At 44.7% G+C, this 16,912-nt stretch overlaps 1 long non-coding RNA gene across 1 annotated transcript in view; it reads left to right on the top strand.

The window, feature by feature from the left end:
- Positions 1 to 12,454, top strand: part of LOC132654912 (uncharacterized) — a 55,071-nt gene extending 42,617 nt beyond the window's left edge. The window contains exon 3 of the long non-coding RNA XR_009592513.1: positions 12,284 to 12,454. This is a non-coding gene — a long non-coding RNA (uncharacterized LOC132654912). The remainder of the gene's footprint in view (positions 1 to 12,283) is intronic.
- The last annotated feature ends 4,458 nt before the right edge of the window (positions 12,455 to 16,912 follow it).

The raw sequence follows: 16,912 nt of genomic DNA on the forward strand, positions 1-16,912 counted from the left end.
CCACGTCCTCAGAGTTCTCCCATACAGTGAAGAATCTGCTTCAGGTTTGTGAAAGGTTCAGTTTTCTCTGGAGTTCACCACTCCTGCAGTCACGGTAAGGTGCAGATGTGAAAGAGAGAGAGACAGGGCGTGGGAGGTGGATTTGAGCAGACACTGTGACAGTTTTGAAAAATGGGAGAGATACTGAAAACTGAAAATGAATGTCTCTTGGAAGAGATTTTAATTTCCTTGTAAAATAGTGGAGCAAATATCAGGAGAAAAGAAATCTATAATCATGTGGAAGGTAATAGAATCAAGAGCAATGAGCAGTTCAGGTTTGTAAACAAAGGTTCATGCCAGAACACCCAGCAGCATCTCACTGATGGAATTATGGAATTAGTATATGAAGGAAAAAATGAATTTAATATGTTTGGATTTTTGGTGATCCCCCAGGGAGAGTGGTGTGATTAACTGAATGTAACGTTTTAGAGAAGTGTGTGACATCTTGTTGGGCTGGGATTTCTTTTCTTTTTTTTTTTTAAAGTTACTTTTTCGTTAAGCTAGATTTTGCTAGCATTCCTGCGAGCATGTGTGAAGGCGGGCATTCTGCTCTGGATAGGTGATCAGGATCTGAAACCTACAAAAATAAACACTGCCCTCCCCCACACTTTCAGATCTGCCACCGAGATGAGAAATGACTGGGATTTTCAGAAATTAAAAAAAAAATGACTTTTTTTTTCTTTTTTAACCCCAAATGGATTATTTTGTGCCTGTTGAGACGCTGATGAAGATCCTCTGTGTGATGTTTGCATGCCTCTGTGAGTGTGTGAGAGGGCTCACTAGTGTGTGCACATGCCTGTGGGAGCCATAAGTCAGTGTCAGGTGCCTCCTTCCTTGTTCTCCACCGTATTTAGCGCCTCTCCCTGGATCTGGAGTTGACTCTTTCAGCTAGCTGGCTGGTTAGCGAGTCCCCAGCATCCACCTGTCTCTACCCTCCCACGGCTGGAGTTACAGAAGCACATCATCCTGAAAGGCTTTTACATGTAGGGATCCGAACTCAGGTCCTTATGCTTGTGCACAAAGCTCTTTAGCCACAAAGCCATCTAACCAGTGTTGTTACCTATGTGTTAAGACTCTGCTGATCAAGGTATCGAAGCAGAGGCTGAGACTCATAGCCAAACTTTGGACAGAGTGCATGGAATTTTATGAAAGAAGGGGGAGACATGGAAGGGAGAGGAGATCCACAAGGAGACCAACAGAACCTAAAAAAAACTGGTCCCTGGGGACCTGCAGAGACTGATACCCTAACCAAAGCCCATGCATGGAAAGGACCTAAACCCCCTGCTCAGATGTAGCCCATAGACTCAGTCTCCAACTGGGTTCTCTAGTAAGGGTAGAAGGGACTATCTCTGGCATGAACTCAGTTGCTGGCTCTCTAATCACCTCCCCCTGGTGGGAGCAGCCGTTGCTGACCACAGAGGATGACTATGTAGACAGTCCTGGTGAGACCTGATAGGCTAGGGTCAGATGGAAGAGGAGGACCTCCCCTATTAGTGGACTAGGGGAGGGGTATAGGAGAAGAAGAGGGAGAGAGGGTGGGATTGGGAGGAGATGAGGGAAGGGGCCACAGCAGGGATACAAATTGAATAAATTGTAATAAATAGTACATAAAATTAAAAAAGACCCTTGTGGATTTATTGTATTGCTGTTTTGTCTGCATGTGTGTCTGTGCACCATGGCATGTCTGGTGCCTGCTCCCCCGGAACTGGAGTTAGAGATAGTTGTGAGACTCCAGATGTGGGTGCTGGGAAACAGACTGGTGTCCTCTGGAAGGGCAGCCAGTGCTCTTCACCGCTGAGCCAATGTCGGCCTTTGAATTTTCTCTGTGACGGTTTGCTGATGCAGCTGTTGATCCTTTTTATGGCAAGACACTGAAAAGTGCTATAGGTATGTTAGGAAACCTACAGGAAGATGCTGGAAGAGGCCCTGAGTGGCTCATTGAGAGTCAGGCTGCAGTGCCGAAGGCCAGCAGATACTGATGGTTTTCAAAAGCGACTTCAAAAGAATATTATCGTATTGTATGTAAACAGAAATGGAAGCTATCAACGAGCGAGCTGGGAAGCAGTTACTCTTTGTTGTTACAAGGCAGAGTGGAGGGCTGTGGAGACGGCTCAGCGGGCAAAGGCGCTTGCTGTGGGAGCAAGACTGAGCTGGAATCTCAGCACCCACGTAAGAAGCTGTGCATGACCTGGGCCCCTGTGACACCCGGCTGCGTGTGCGGAGACATGAGGAATCCCTGGGCTTGAGCCATGAACCCAGCTCCAGGTTGAGCGATGAAGCCTGGCTCAAAGCACACACACACACACACACACACACACACACACACACACACACACAGTCAGAAGACAACTTTGGTGGTGTTCCTCAAGTCCGTTCTGTTCTTTGGGACAGTCTCTGTTGGCCAGGAACTTCACCAGCAAGGCTAGGCTAGGGAGCCTGGGGACCACCTGTGACCACCTGTCTCCGCCTGTCTTCCCCTCCCACGTCCCTGTGGTTTAGGATTACAGGAGAATACCATCAGGCCCGGCTTTTTACCTTGGTTCTGGAGATCTGAACCCAGGCCCCAACACTTGCAGGGCAAGTGCTTTATTGACTAAGCCGTCTTCCCAGCCTGACCTTTTATTTGTTAAAATAGCAACAGCACATTACTTACCACTTTAAATGGTGTCTTCTGGGATTAAATGCGTTTCTATTGTTGTGTGGACACCATCCATTTCTAGAACGTTCTGTTTTCCTCTTTCAAACTGAAACTCAGTACGCATTAAGGAGCTCTCTTCTTTCTCTTCCACAGCCCATGGCAACCACTGTGCCTTTGCTGTCTCTTCTGACTCTTGCATTTCTAAGTACCCATGTGAATGGAATCATTCAATACATACATTTTTGTGTCTGACTCACTTCTGTTAGAGCAGTGATTTCCAGGTTCATCCATGCAGAATTTGTTAGAACTTCCTTGTTTTCTGTGGCTCAGGTAATGAAACCCAGGTCTTACCCATGCCAGGCAAGGGCTCGGCCAGTGATGGGGTGTCTGCAGCCCTCCTTGATAAGGCTGTGGAATAACACAGTGTTTGCGCAGATATGCTGTTCTCACCTTCTTTACTTGTCTGTGGATGGACATTTAGGGTCTTCCCACCTCCCACATCATGAATAATGGTGGCGTATATTCTGCTCCCCAGATAGCTGTTGGAGCTTGCTTTCCATTCTTTTGTGTTTATCGAGAAGTAGAATTGTTAGACCATACGATAATTCTATCTGTAATAGTCTATATTTCTGCTCTTTAATTTCTGTGTTTCGTTGGCAATTTTACATAGCAATATATCACATGGTAATTCTGTGTTTTTCTGTAGTGGCTGCAACATTTACATTCCTTGAAGTGACAGTCAAAGATTCTGATTTTTCTACATCCTGGCCGCCATTTGGTATTCTCTTTCTGTCTTCTCTCTCTTTTTTTTTTTGTGTGTGTCTGTTTATCTGTCTCTTATTTAATATCCAAGTAGCTGTGAAGGGCCATCTCCTGAGGCCTTGACTTGAATTTCCTAATGACAACGGATGTACAGATGTTCTCATTTGTCTATTTGCATCTTCTTTACTGGGAAGTGTCTCTCCGCAGCGTTGACTCTTTAAAGATTGTGCTGCGGAGGCAGAGGATGGAACCCAGTTGTAGAGTGGTTGCCCCGGTTGCATGAAGCCTCGTGTTTGATCCCCAGCACTGCATAAGCTCCATGGTGTCACATGACTAGAGTCCTAGCCTTTGGGAGGTGGAGGTTGGAGCACAGGAAGTTCAAAGTCATCTCTGGCTGTCTAAGTAGTTTGAGACCAGCCTGGGCTATGTGAGACTCTGTCTCAATAAAGATAAAAACAAGTTGTAGTGTGTTTGCTGTTGAACTGTGTGTGTTCATTATGTGTTCTGAACACTAATTTTCTGTCAGTTACATAGCTCGCACACACTCCCTCGTGCCCCTGGGCCGTTCTCACTCGGTTGACAGTGTCCTCTGATACAGAAAGTTTTGTTTTTGATGAATTGCAAACTATTTAATTTTTTCTCTCGTTGCCTGTTTTTTTTTTGTTCCCCGCCCAAGAAACCACAGCCAAATCCAGTGTTGTGGCAATGTACCCCTTTGCTTTGTTACAAGAATGCCACACTTATAACTCCTTGCTTCATTTTGGGTTAATTTTGTGTATGTTAGAAGGCAAAGGCCTGATTTTAGACTTTGGATGCCTTGGTGCTTTAGTCAAAAACCTTTTGATCAGGGGGTGGAGATGGCGTTCACCAGTGGAGTGATTGCTCCACACGCACAAACCTTGGCTCCAGCTCCCAGGGCTGAAAAAACAAACAGCGTGTGTTCACAATATCCAGGGCTCCGTTTCTGAGCCTATTCTGTTGCATTGGCTAGAGCATCTTCTATATACTGAATGAGGATGTTTCGATTATTATAGGTTTGTGGTAAGTTTTGAAATGAGCTTGAGACCTCTAACTTTGTTCTTTTGTAAGATTATTTTGCCTCTCAGGTTCCCTCGAGAATCCATGAATGCTTTGGGATGAGGTTGCGTTTTCCTTTTACAAAAGATATTACTAGAACTGGGCATGGTGGCTCATGCCTGTCACTCAGCACATGTGGGGTCAAGGCAGGATTGCTACGTAGCCTTGGCTACGTAGTGAGTTCCAGATCAGCCTGGGGTTATGACCTAGACCCTGTAACAGCAAAAATCCTCCCAAATCTCCTCAATCAAAATCAAAATAGAAGGATTTTATTGATAGGGGTTCTGTTGAATTTGTAAACTGCCTTAGGCATTATCAACATGGTAAAAATATGTAGCTTTTTTAACCCGTATATATGGGGTGTTTTTCCTATTTATGTTTTATTTGATTCCTGTTAATGTCTTAGTTTTCAGGGTAAAAGTCTTTTTGCCTACTTGGTTGTTAGTGTGTTACCAGGAGCCTCGTTGGTGTCATCACCACCATCATCATCGTCATCATAGTAGTGTATGTGTTTTGCTAGTATGTATGTAAGCGTGCCATGTGTTTATCCCTGGCGCTGAGGAGGCCAGAAAAGAGGGGATTGGGTCTTTAGAACAGGAGTTACAGATAATTGTGAGCTACTGTGTGGGATGCTGGGAATCGAACCCAGGTCCCCTGGAAAAACAGACAGTGCTCTTAACCACGGAGCCATCTATCTAGCCCTAAAGGTATCTTTTTTTTTATGATTTGTAAATAGAATTGTTCCCTAAATCACCAGTCTGGGGCTTGGATTCCGTCCAGGGATTGACAATCGCATTGGCTACACAGTTCCCTGTTATTGGATATGCTCCAGCAGAGAGAAGCACTCAAAGGAAAAAAACAAAAACTGGATCTGAAATGTTTCTCTGCAGTTGACTGCTGAAAGTTTTGTTCCCGGATGGTGCTGTTGGGTGGTGATAAAGGATTTACATACTGGGGTCTGCCCTTGGCAAACCAGGGCATGGTGTACTGGCCTGCCTTTGGTTCTCTGCCTCTAGGCCACCATGGGGCGACATTTCTGTTCTGCTTGCCACAGGCCCCAAAGGATGGGTCCAAGTGACCACGACTCTCTGAAGCCATGAGCACTAAATCTTCCTTCTTTTAACTTGTTCTTCTCAGGTATATTTTCCCACAGTGACAGAAGTCTAGGGCTTATTTTCCCTTCCTAATCCAAAGGTCTTTAGCTTCTCACATAGCTTTGAAAGAGAGTTTGGCACTGGATGGGTGGATTTTGGTAAGTAACCTATATAAGGCATTTAAAAAAGGGTCACTAAGCTATGGTCTCAGTAGTGATTAATGAGTGGTCACCACGATCCTGACATTGTGAAGCACACAAATGACACAGACCTGAATGGCATGTAACCTTGGTTCTTTCTTAAAAATTTTAGAGAAATTGCATTGTTTGTTTGCTTATTTCTCTCTCTCTGCATGTGTGTGTACTTGTGACACACACAGAGGAGAGAGACAGAGAGAGAGGAGAGGGGGAGAGAGGAAGGATCTGTCACTTGAACGCAGAGCTTCCCAGTTCAGCTACTCTAGCTAGCCAGCTGCTCCAGAAGGAATTCCTTGTCTCTGCCTCCGTTCTCTAGAATCAAAGGATGGTCATCATACCCACCCAGCATGTCTGTGGGTGCTGGAGATCTGAACTACCATCAGAGCCCTCCCTAAGCTTGGCACAGGGCACTGGGAGAGTCATTCGAGGATTAAATGACACAGAGCCTTCTCTGGGGAGGGTGTGTTCATGTACCATTCTTCATTCTGAATGCTGACTCTATGACCTGGGGCTTTAAAGGCCTTTAACTTTCCCAGGGGCTGTTGCTTTCTTATTTCCCAGGGATATATTTTTTCCCACTCACTATATGACTCTATTTATCTCATCTTTGATAATTTCCTGTCACCTTGTGGTCAAGGATTTGAAAGCCTGATAAGCAGTGATAAGTCGTAACCTTGTCCACATTTCTACAAATCTTAGACTCTTGTATTTTCTCCATCATACACATATATGAAAGTCAGTGTAAAGATTAAGTGGGAGTCAGTTAAGCTGTTTAAAGTCTGGAGAGTGACACACATGTGATCTTGTATAGACAAGAGCACACCTTTGGTGACTGAGTTTTTAAAGTTAACTTTTACTGGCACGTTATATATGATAAGGGGTTTCATTATGCTATTCATACGTGTATATAGTATTGATTGTAATCACTTCCTATTACTTCCTGTTGTCCCCTTCTCATTCTTGCTGTCCCTCCCTCTTTTCAAGTAGTCCCCCTTCTACTTTTGTTTTTTTAAATGACCCAGTGAGTTCAGTTTATTTACTTATGTGTTTTTATGTGTGTCTGTGTATGTGTGCACTCATACATGTTTTTGTAAGGGTGTGCCTATGGAGGCCAGAGGACAATGTGCAGGAATAATTTTTTTTCCTTCCACCATGTAGTTCTGGAGCTTTAACTCAGGTCCTCAGCTCGGTGGCGAGTGTCTTTTTCTACTGAGCGATCCTGCTGCCCTCTGATGAGGTTAATCAGGTTTGCTTAGAGGAGCCTGGGTGAAGGCTTATTTACAGGGGCACGGGCGGCTTACTGGGGCTGTACCACTGAAGAAACAGAAAAAGCAGTTCTTTTGTAGGAAGGATAGGGCTGGCTAATGTGCCAACAGCAGTAGCTGGAGGAGCAGCAATTACTGTACTATTTAATGAGCTTAAAAAGTCCTTTTTGGCTATTAGCTGTGTAGTTTGGATAATATGAGCTTCCCCCAGGAGGCCGTTAGTGGTAGGCATCAGTCTGATTAGGTAACCGTTTCTGTGGCCTCTTTCACACCCTCATCCCAGCGCCCCCACATGCAGTGTGGGTGGTGGTGAGGATGGTGTAGTGGGTCCCAGGGGCAGCGTTACCTTAGTAATTTTCTGGTAACACTCAGCTCGCAGACACGGAACTACAGTTTACAGGAAGCCATCTGTCTTTCTCAAAACAGTTCAGAAGAGGAATCCATTTTCTTTTATATAAATCCTTTTTGTCTTGTGATGTATAAATCATGCCTTTGTAAGAAGTCCTCTGAGGTATCAATTCAAGGCATTCTTTCAAAACATCATCTCTCAGCATGGCCCTTCGATGCAAGATAATCCTTTATGGCTGCTGAAAAGGCAAAATTCATCCCCCGTTCCGCTGAATTTCCCTGAAAGATTAATGCCAAGGCCACCTCTGCAGTGTGGTTGGGGGAAAGTGGCAAATGATGATGGCGCAGATATCTTCTCTAGAGCCCCTGGGCTTCATTTGCCAGTGAGGTTCGTAGGTCCAGCCGTGATATGTGGTGACTCACGGTTGGGTCACGGGAGCCCCCTTCTCCCAATTTCACTAGATGACAGGAAGCCTTATCTCCTGTGTTAGAGCAGTCGATAGCAAGCAATGACTGGCTGGTGCTGGACGGGAGGGGATTTATAAGCCCTCATCTCCTGGCTTAGGGTCAGACAGACCCACAGTGCCATTCAGACCCCAAGGACTGCCTGGAAAATTGGGGCAAGGCCAGGCTTCCCCAGAGAGGTTCATATCACACGATTTCTGCTCCACATCAGTCTTCTTGTCTTAACCCCCTCACAGTTGTCTCCTGGGAGTGGACCCTCCATAAATCATTTGGACACAAACCTTTCACAGGGCTGGCTTTGAGAAAGCCCTTAACCGAGCTAAACTCAAGCTGCCCCAAAGGCCTCACACTGAGTTCTTTGTCTAGAAGCGAAGGAGATGTGCTGTGTTTATGGGGGTTAAGGTCAAATGCCCGCCTTAGGGTAACTGCAACCTCTTTGGTCTTCATGATTTTGCTCAATGCATGATGTCCTTGGTTGAAACTTGGGTCTATAATCTTTTGTTGCCTACAATGGCTGTGAGCAGGGTGCTTGTAAGGAGCAGGACCTGCCTCAGACTCACCATGCTGTTTTGGTTTGTTGGATGACTTTCTCAGGCATTGCTTTGGTCTTAAGGAGTTTGCTCTTTGCTGACACTGGGAAAAAGAGGCTGAAATAAGGTAGGATGCAGAAATTGGCTGTGAGGGTGTTATGGTCTCTACACCAGGTGGTTAAAAGCTTGAGCAGTCACTCTGGGATGTGATAGCAAGGGTGTTTGATGAATGGATCTGAACTGAGCCTAGGAGGATTGTTTGAGAGATCATATTTGAAGGCTGGAAAAGACACTGAGTTGTGCTGGCAGCTTTCATGACCTCACGTGGCAATTATAAACTGTGATTCAGTGTGTCCTTTACTATTATATGGGACTCTCAAAAGGGCCTCATGGCAAAAATGAGCTTCTAGGACCATGGCTTGGTGCAGTGGACAAGGGCTCTTGCTGTTGAGCCTAAGACCTGAGTTTAGTCCTTGAGAGCCGCATGGAGGGAGAAAAACAATTGAGGGAGAAAAACGATTCCTGCAAGTTTTCTTCTGATCTCCATGTATGTGCCTACCCTGATAAATAAATAGATGTTAAAAACAAATTTTTTTACTCCATTGTATCTGACTGAGCTTGTTTTGGCCAGGGAACATACACTCTCTGGGCTGTTCCCTATTATCTTCCTGGAAATACACGTATCCAGTAGTTCTTTCTAGAGACAACTTTGTAAGCACACCAACTACGTCCCTAAATAAAGAATCTACTCGCTAGGTTGAGTGTCACAGGCATGTGATCTTAGTTGTTGGGGAGATTCAAGCAGGAGGGTCTCAGGTTCAATCTTGAACTTGACTTTAGGGCCAATTTGGACTCTATCATGAGACAGTGACTCAGAAACCAAACCCAACCCAAATTAAACAATGTTGGAACTCTCAGCCTTTGTAGTTTGTATGACACTTTGACGAAAGACTCCAAACCTGTGGCAAAATACCTGAGACAGACAGACAGACAGACAGACAGAGAGACAAACAAATCTAAGGGATGAGAGCCTAATGTCTTAGTTGCTTTTTCAGTTGTAATGAAATACCCTGATGAAAGCAGAGACACACAGAGAAATATTTCCTCACTGAATACGAGCAGCTCCTTGTAGCATGGGATGGACACAAAAACATCAATCAGAAACTGAAAAAAAAAAAAAAAAACAAAAACAAAAAACAAAACAGAGTTAAGTATCCTTTGCTTTTATGCAAAGCTCTGAAATGTTCACCCTGATCATGTGGGAATTTGTCTGCTTACAGAGTCCAGACCCCGAGTGCTTCCTAAGAACCACGAATTCACCGATTAATTATTGTTTCCACAAAGATTTCGGGAAGTTGGAGGTCTTGTCTCTGCCAGTGGCTGCAGCTGCGTGTTAAGGATCCAACAAAGTTCCATTTCTTTCTCTCTTTATTCTTCTGAGGAGCAGCTGTTGTTCAGACTTGTTTCTTTAGGGCTGCTGTGAACATACTTCTTCAAGCCCATTTTGCTTCTGTCATCCCAAATTCAGCTGTAAATTTCCTTCTCTCCTGCTTTGTTCATCACGAGAAGCTGCTTTGGAGCTTGTACGATAGCTGTTTTTATGTGTCTGCCGCACCCTTCTCAGCCCAGCAGGAACCCTCCCCCTCTTAAACGAGCCTATTCCCCTTCTCGCTCCACCATCATTTTACTATAATCTTCCAGATGACCTTATGCTGGCTGTGTGTGGGGAAGCTCATGTCCTCCCAGAAGGAACATTTTCTTCTTCCATTAAAGAATGGATCTTAAGCTTTCTGAAGTAATCTGCTGGTTGCTTATAGATGGCAGCTTTCTGTGAATAGTTCATATGCAGGGTTTCTAGAATGTGTACTTCCTTAACTGTGAGATCAAGCATGTGTCCATGGAGGAGCATCCTTGAGATTCACGATAGTATCTTTTTTTTTTTAATAGACAGGGTCTCACTCTATAGCCAAGCTGGTCTAGGCTCTCCACCTTTGTCATGTCAGGGGACTGACCACCTTGTCACTAGGTAGCTTTGATAGACAAGGATAGAGAGTAGCCTTCTACTTGTACCTCGAGTCTCATTATGGCACATTGAGTGCTCTGGTATAGTGAATGTTGATAATACAATTGTTACCCTACTTTATTTGGCAGGTATTTTGTCTTTCAGGGTATTTCTTTTTCTTTAGAATGTTATTGTTTATTCAACTGACTCTGAGTGTTGGCTATGGGTTAGAAATTGTATACTGGAGAGCAAACATAAACATTATGTTTATATCTCAAGATTTTTTTTTTTTTGAGACAAGATTTCTCTGTGTAGCCTTGGCTTTCTTAGACTTGTTTTGTAGACCAGGATGGCCTCAAACTGGCAGCAATCCACCTGCCCCTGCCTCCCTGAGTGCTGGGATTAAAGGTATGTGCCACCATGCCTGGCTATATTTCAAATTTTTTCTACTGTAGTGAGGAAGTGTGTTGGTTTTGTTTCTGTTGCTGTAGTGAGGTACCATGACTAAGGCAGCTTTGGGGAAGGAGAGGGGGTGTATTTGGCTCAGGATGCCAAGCCACAGTCCATCAGTGCAGGGAAGTCAAGACAGAAACATGAAGCAGCCAGTCACATCGCATCCACAGTAAAGGCAGAGAAAGAAATGCATGCTTCTGCTCAGCTTGCCTTCTGCATCCCTATACAGTTCAGAATCCACATTCAGTGGATGGCACAGCCTGCCTTCAGGCTGGGTCTCCCCACCATGACAAACCCATAGGCCAAGCTGATCTAGGCAGCCCCCACCATGTCACTTCCGAGGTGATTCTGCATTGTGTCGAGGTGACAATTAGGACTATCTATCGCGGGAGGACGCATGGCAGTTAGAAACTTCTCGTAGTGTGCAAGGCCTCTATAATGTGTGATGGAATTCTACGTAAGCGTAAGGAGGGTGAGTGGAGCCTCCTGACTGTAGGTACATTCACAGCTAGTGACTTATCTCCATTGCTTTATTCATGAACTGCTAATATGGACAGGAAATTTTCCGTCACTCACGTCTAAATATTTTATAGAATTCTTTTATCAGCAGTGTTATTTACCAGTGTGTTTTCCAGTTTCCAGAAGGTCTTTCTTTCTGTTTTTGGTTCATTCTTCCTTATTTATTGTTCAGTTATCAGAAATCATTTGTAAGATGTTTTTTTTGATGCTTGTTAAACCTTGCTTTATAAAGCATTGTGGTTAATTTTCTTAAGTATTTTATGCATGTTTCAAGTAGACATATAACTTTTAATTATTTGGTATATATGCATATACACACACCAAATATAGGGCAATGAGTAGGCAGCCAGTGAGCTTTAGTGGGTAGAACCATGACGATCCTGGGAAAAACAGGGTGTTTTATAGACATATTCAGAATACTTACGCTTATGGTTTTTCACATATATTTTATATTCTTTTATCAAAACGGATCTCCACTAAGCCTGGGTATTACTGGGAGACTATGGAATGTTTGGTTTGGAGGTAGCTCCTTAAGTTTGCTTTGCTTCAGAAGATACCTAAGGGTTTAACTGGCTCATATACATATGAATAAATTGCTTTATTATTATTATGATCATCATGATGATTATGATGATGATGTGTCATGTATATATGTCTGTGTATCATGTGTGCCTGGCACCCATAGAGGCCAGAAAAGAGTGTTGGATATCCTGGGACTGGAGCTGGAGATGGTTGTGACCCATCATGTGGGTGCTGGGATGTGAACGAGGGTCCTTCAGAAGATTAGCCAGTGCTCCTAACTGCTGAGCCGTTCTCCAGCCCCCTCAATAGTCTTTTAAAGATCCAACTAAGGGCTGCATGGAGGGCTTAATCAACAATGTGCTTGCCTTGCAGATGGGAGGACCTGAGTTTGCATCCGCAACATCTACATAACAAAAGCTGTGTGCCATGGCGTGTTAACGCAGTCCCAGCACTGAAGAGAGAGATGGGGGATCCCGGCTTCCCTGGTTATCCACTGTAGCCAAATCCGTGAGCTCCCAGCCGGCGAGAGACCCTGCCTCATAAAATAAGGTGGGGAATTGTTGAGAAAGATAGCAAACATCAACTTCTGGCTTGTACACACATCTACATACTCCTGCACATATGTAGGCATGTACACACACGTACACATGCAATGGTTTAAGCAACATCACAGCTTTTGTCAGGTGCAGAGAATGATTTTGAATCCAAGAATTTGTTTTTAGAGACCGTAAGCCACAGTAGACTTTCTGAAGAGGGGAAGGCTTCATGCCCCATTGTGGTCAGTTTATAAGCTGTGCACATGAATACTGCCACATTCTGCTGTCATTGGTAATGAAGTAGTCAGTGGAAAAATTTTTAGATGTGTTATGCTACCAACCAGCTAAGTCAGTCATGTCAGCCATATTTTTTCTTTTTCTTTTTTTTTTTTCATGAGTATGTGTGGAAGATTCATGCTGATGTGTGGAAGCTTTTTTGATTGCTCTCCATCCTATTCATTGAGGCAGGGTCGGTGTCTCAACAGAAACTAGAGCTGACCATTAAATAACAGCCAGTGTAGTTTGGTCCAGCTTTTTCCTGGGACACCCTGTCTCTAGCTCCTGAGTGCTGGGGTTAGGTGGGCAGCTCTTTCTACCTGGTGTTTTCGTGGGTTCTGAGGATCTGAACTGCAGTCCTTTGCTTGCCTTGGGTATCTTATTCCCTGAGCCATCCCTCCATCTCCACATGCATGGTTTAAGAACATAACTATGAACTCTCTGTTTGGGGATTCTCACACCGGTGGTGAAAACCTATCCCATCAACCGTGGAAACCCCAAACTCTGCATCTTGGGGGCCTAATGGAGGCTTTGCACACTGAGTCTGGGCAGAGACAAACTTAGTTATTGTTCTGTGTGCTGGCTGGGATTTGTCCCACTCTACCCACAGTGCAGATGGCTTTGGCCTTGGTGGACCTGTGTTTCACCTCTACATCCCTCACAGGCCTTGTCTACTGTCTTCTGTGGGGCAGTTAAGAAACCTAATCTCTTTACACTTTTCAAGAACAGAGTAAGCCATGAGTAAACGTGGCCACCTTGCAGTATGTGTTTTAAGGGGTCGGTGATCAGCTAGACTGGCATTCCACAGGGTATATACATGGCAGAACCCCGTGCAGTACACGGCGAACCCACACGATGCCATCTCTCAGAGTGTGGGTTAACATTGGGACTAATTCCCCTTTCACCCCAAGTTACAGTGGAGTTGTGGCTCTCCTCAGGGATAGGCTGTGGTCAAAACCCAGCACTGAGCTCAGTGAAATGGGCCCAGTACTCTTGGGTTTTATCTTTCAGAAGCACAGAAAGACATTAAATTTTGGATGTTCTGTTTTCTTTCCAACATTAGACTTTTGAGGTGGAAAGCAATAGAACTGTTTGCTTGCTCTCTTTCTCTCTCTCTGTGTGAGTGTGTGTACATGTTCCTGTGTGGGTCAGAGGACAACCTTGGGTATTGTTCTCCAGGCACTGCAGGTACTGTCTACTATTTTTAAAAAACATTTGAGACAGTTTCTTAGTGGTCTGGGACTTGGCAACTAGGCCAGGCTGGCTGGCCCCTTCCCAGGGGTCTGCCGGTGGCCACCTCCTCCCCAGCTCGGAGATTACAGGAGCATGCCACCGTGCCCATTTCTTTTCTTTTGCACATGGGTTCTGGGGTTCAAACTCAGGTCCTTAGGATTGCAAGGCAAGGACTTTACTGACTGAGCTATCTTCTCAGTCCCCAACTTCTCTCTCTCTCTTTCTCTCTCATTCTCTCTCTTTCTCTCTCATTCTCTCTCTTTCTCTTTCTTTTAAGACAGGGTTTTCTTTCCGTGTAGTCTTGGTAGTGCTGGACTCACTTTGTAGAACAGGCTAGCCTTGAACTTACAGAGATCCACCTGACTCTGCCTCTGCCTCTGCCTCCTCAAGTGCTGGTGTTACAGGCGTGTGCCACCATGCTTGGCCCAATCTCTTCCTTTATAAACATGACAGACCTTTTTCCTGTGTGAAGAACCCTTTAGCCTGCTAGCACGTGGGAAGCATGGCTTTACCAGGTCAGCCAAGCTGCTGTGAGAAGATGGCCTCCTGTGTGCTCCCACAGGTATTGTTTATGGCACCCTCCAACTTTACCTGTTAAACACCTTTTTATGGTTTAGTTAATTTGTGTGCATGTGTGCATGCTACTATGGAGGTCAGAGGACAACTTTTGGGGATAGGTTCTCTCTTTCCCCTCTGTGGGCCCCAGAAATCAAATTCTAGTTGTCAGGTTTGGCAACAAACACCTGTACCCTGTGAGACATCTTGCTGGGCCCCAACTTTACCTTTTGGTGAAAGATTTTCAATTCCTCAATGTTGATTGCAACTCTTCCTTTGTAATGTTCTTAAGTATACGTAACTGTAAAACACGATTTAAATACTATTAAATTTACAACAACCTGTAAACTGAAGTAAACAACAAGAATAACAAAAATAAAAGAAATCAGGAATGAAAATAATTATTTCAATATGCCATATTCAAGTAGAAGCAAAATTGCTGCTTTGAATGGTATGAGGCTGCTGCAGATGATACGGTGCTGCTGCTGTGGGCACAGGCTTGGTGCTGATGCTGATTCCACTGTGGGCACAGGCTTGGTGCTGATGCTGATTCCACTGTGGGCACAGGCTTGGTGCTGATGCTGATTCCACTGTGGGCACAGGCTTGGTGCTGATGATGCCACTGTGGGCACAGGCTTGGTGCTGATGATTCCACTGTGGGCACAGGCTTGGTGCTGATGATGCCACTGTGGGCACAGACTTGACTAACTTGTACTATGCATCAGAGGTGACTCAGCTGTCTATTTTTTCCAAACACAGTGAGACTTTAAGTGACCTGAAGAATCTCAGTACTCACTGGGCCCTAAGGGACCCTTTGGGCAGTCTTTTTCTCTGGACTCTACCATGTTAGCATCCGGAAATTAAAAATTGCACCACCTGGAGCTGAGCTAGTAACTAGTGAATAGAGATGAGGGCACTAAATTCTCAAGCTATTTAGTTTTAGAATGAAAAGCTAGAAGATTTAGAATATAATGGTATTAAAAATATAAATGTCAGAGAAACGAAGAGAGGAAAATTATTTACTTATTTTCTTCCTGAGAATTCCATACACAAGTATTATGTTTCTGTTATTTCCACTCAGCCCTCCCACCCTCCACTCTGCTCCTGTGTCTCCCCACTTCCTCTCAAATTCAGGACCTTTTCTTCCTATTATTTACATTTAGAATATTATTTGGAGGATTGGAGAAACGGCTCAGCAGTGAACACTTGCTGCTCTTGCCAAGGACCTGAGTTCAGTTTCCGGCACCCATGATTGTTGGCTCACAATTGATGGGAACTCCAGTTCAGAGTATCCGATGTCTTACTGATCTTTTGGACACTTACATTCATGTGGCACACAGACACAGACACAGAGACACACACACACACACAGACACACACACACAGACACAGACAAATTGAAACTAAAATATATCCTTAAAATACTTTTTGAGATGTGATCTCATGCAGTGCAGACTGACTACAACTATCTGTAGCCAAGGATAATCTTGAATTTCTGATCCTCCTGCCTCCACTTCTTGAGTTGCTGGTATCACAGGCTTGCGTTGCCATACTGAGCTAGGGAAGAAAACTATTATAGGGATTTTTTTCAAGATTTTCACGGTCTCTACCCAGGAAATCAAATGTTATTCCACAGTGATATGGGGATTCAGGACAAAAACGTGACCAGACCAGAATGCCCCCTTGGGTGGGACCATACAGAAGGCAGAGAGGAGGTGTCTAGCGATTGACAGTGACTACTTTGGGCTGGGCAGGGCTTTCAGTGGAGACACTGGTCCCACACTGCCCTGAGCTCTCCTCCTAAGGCTGAAGAGTCTATAGAAATACAGCTTCCTTGCAGCTCACAGCTCTCCTGGACTTGCCCTTCAAGACAGGACTGCCTTGCCCAAGGTCACATTTTTTTTCCTACAAGTGCTAGCATGACAGGCAGCTGGCTGGCATGGAGATGACAGGCCTTAACTTCCGGCAATGCTGACGGGCCAGCCAAGGTGTGGAGCCCTTTTAGAACCCTGCTGAGTGGTGAGTTGTGATTGCACCACAGGCCAGCTTTCTGTCTGCCGATCTGCAGTCCAACTCTGTGCCCTACAGCCGGTCTCCTGAGAATGCTCCACATACAACTTCTCATTTCAGAATCTCATTTCAGAGGACCCAACCTAAGACCAATGTCAGTGAGAGCCTTGGTTGGAGTGGCCAGAACGTTCCACTGTCAGACTCCAACTCTTGGCACAATGCCTGGTACATAACGGGGACCAAACCCTCATTGAATGAGTGAATAAATGATGTCTCTGAAGAAGTCAAGAATGGCTACCATACATAATTCTGCCTTTAGATTTTAATTTCATACTGGGGTTAGTGTGTGTGTATGTGTGATGAATTTGTACTTTCTTTGGTCTACATTTAT

This window comes from Meriones unguiculatus, chromosome 6 (assembly GCF_030254825.1).
Source record: "Meriones unguiculatus strain TT.TT164.6M chromosome 6, Bangor_MerUng_6.1, whole genome shotgun sequence".
Classification (NCBI taxonomy): domain Eukaryota; kingdom Metazoa; phylum Chordata; class Mammalia; order Rodentia; family Muridae; genus Meriones; species Meriones unguiculatus.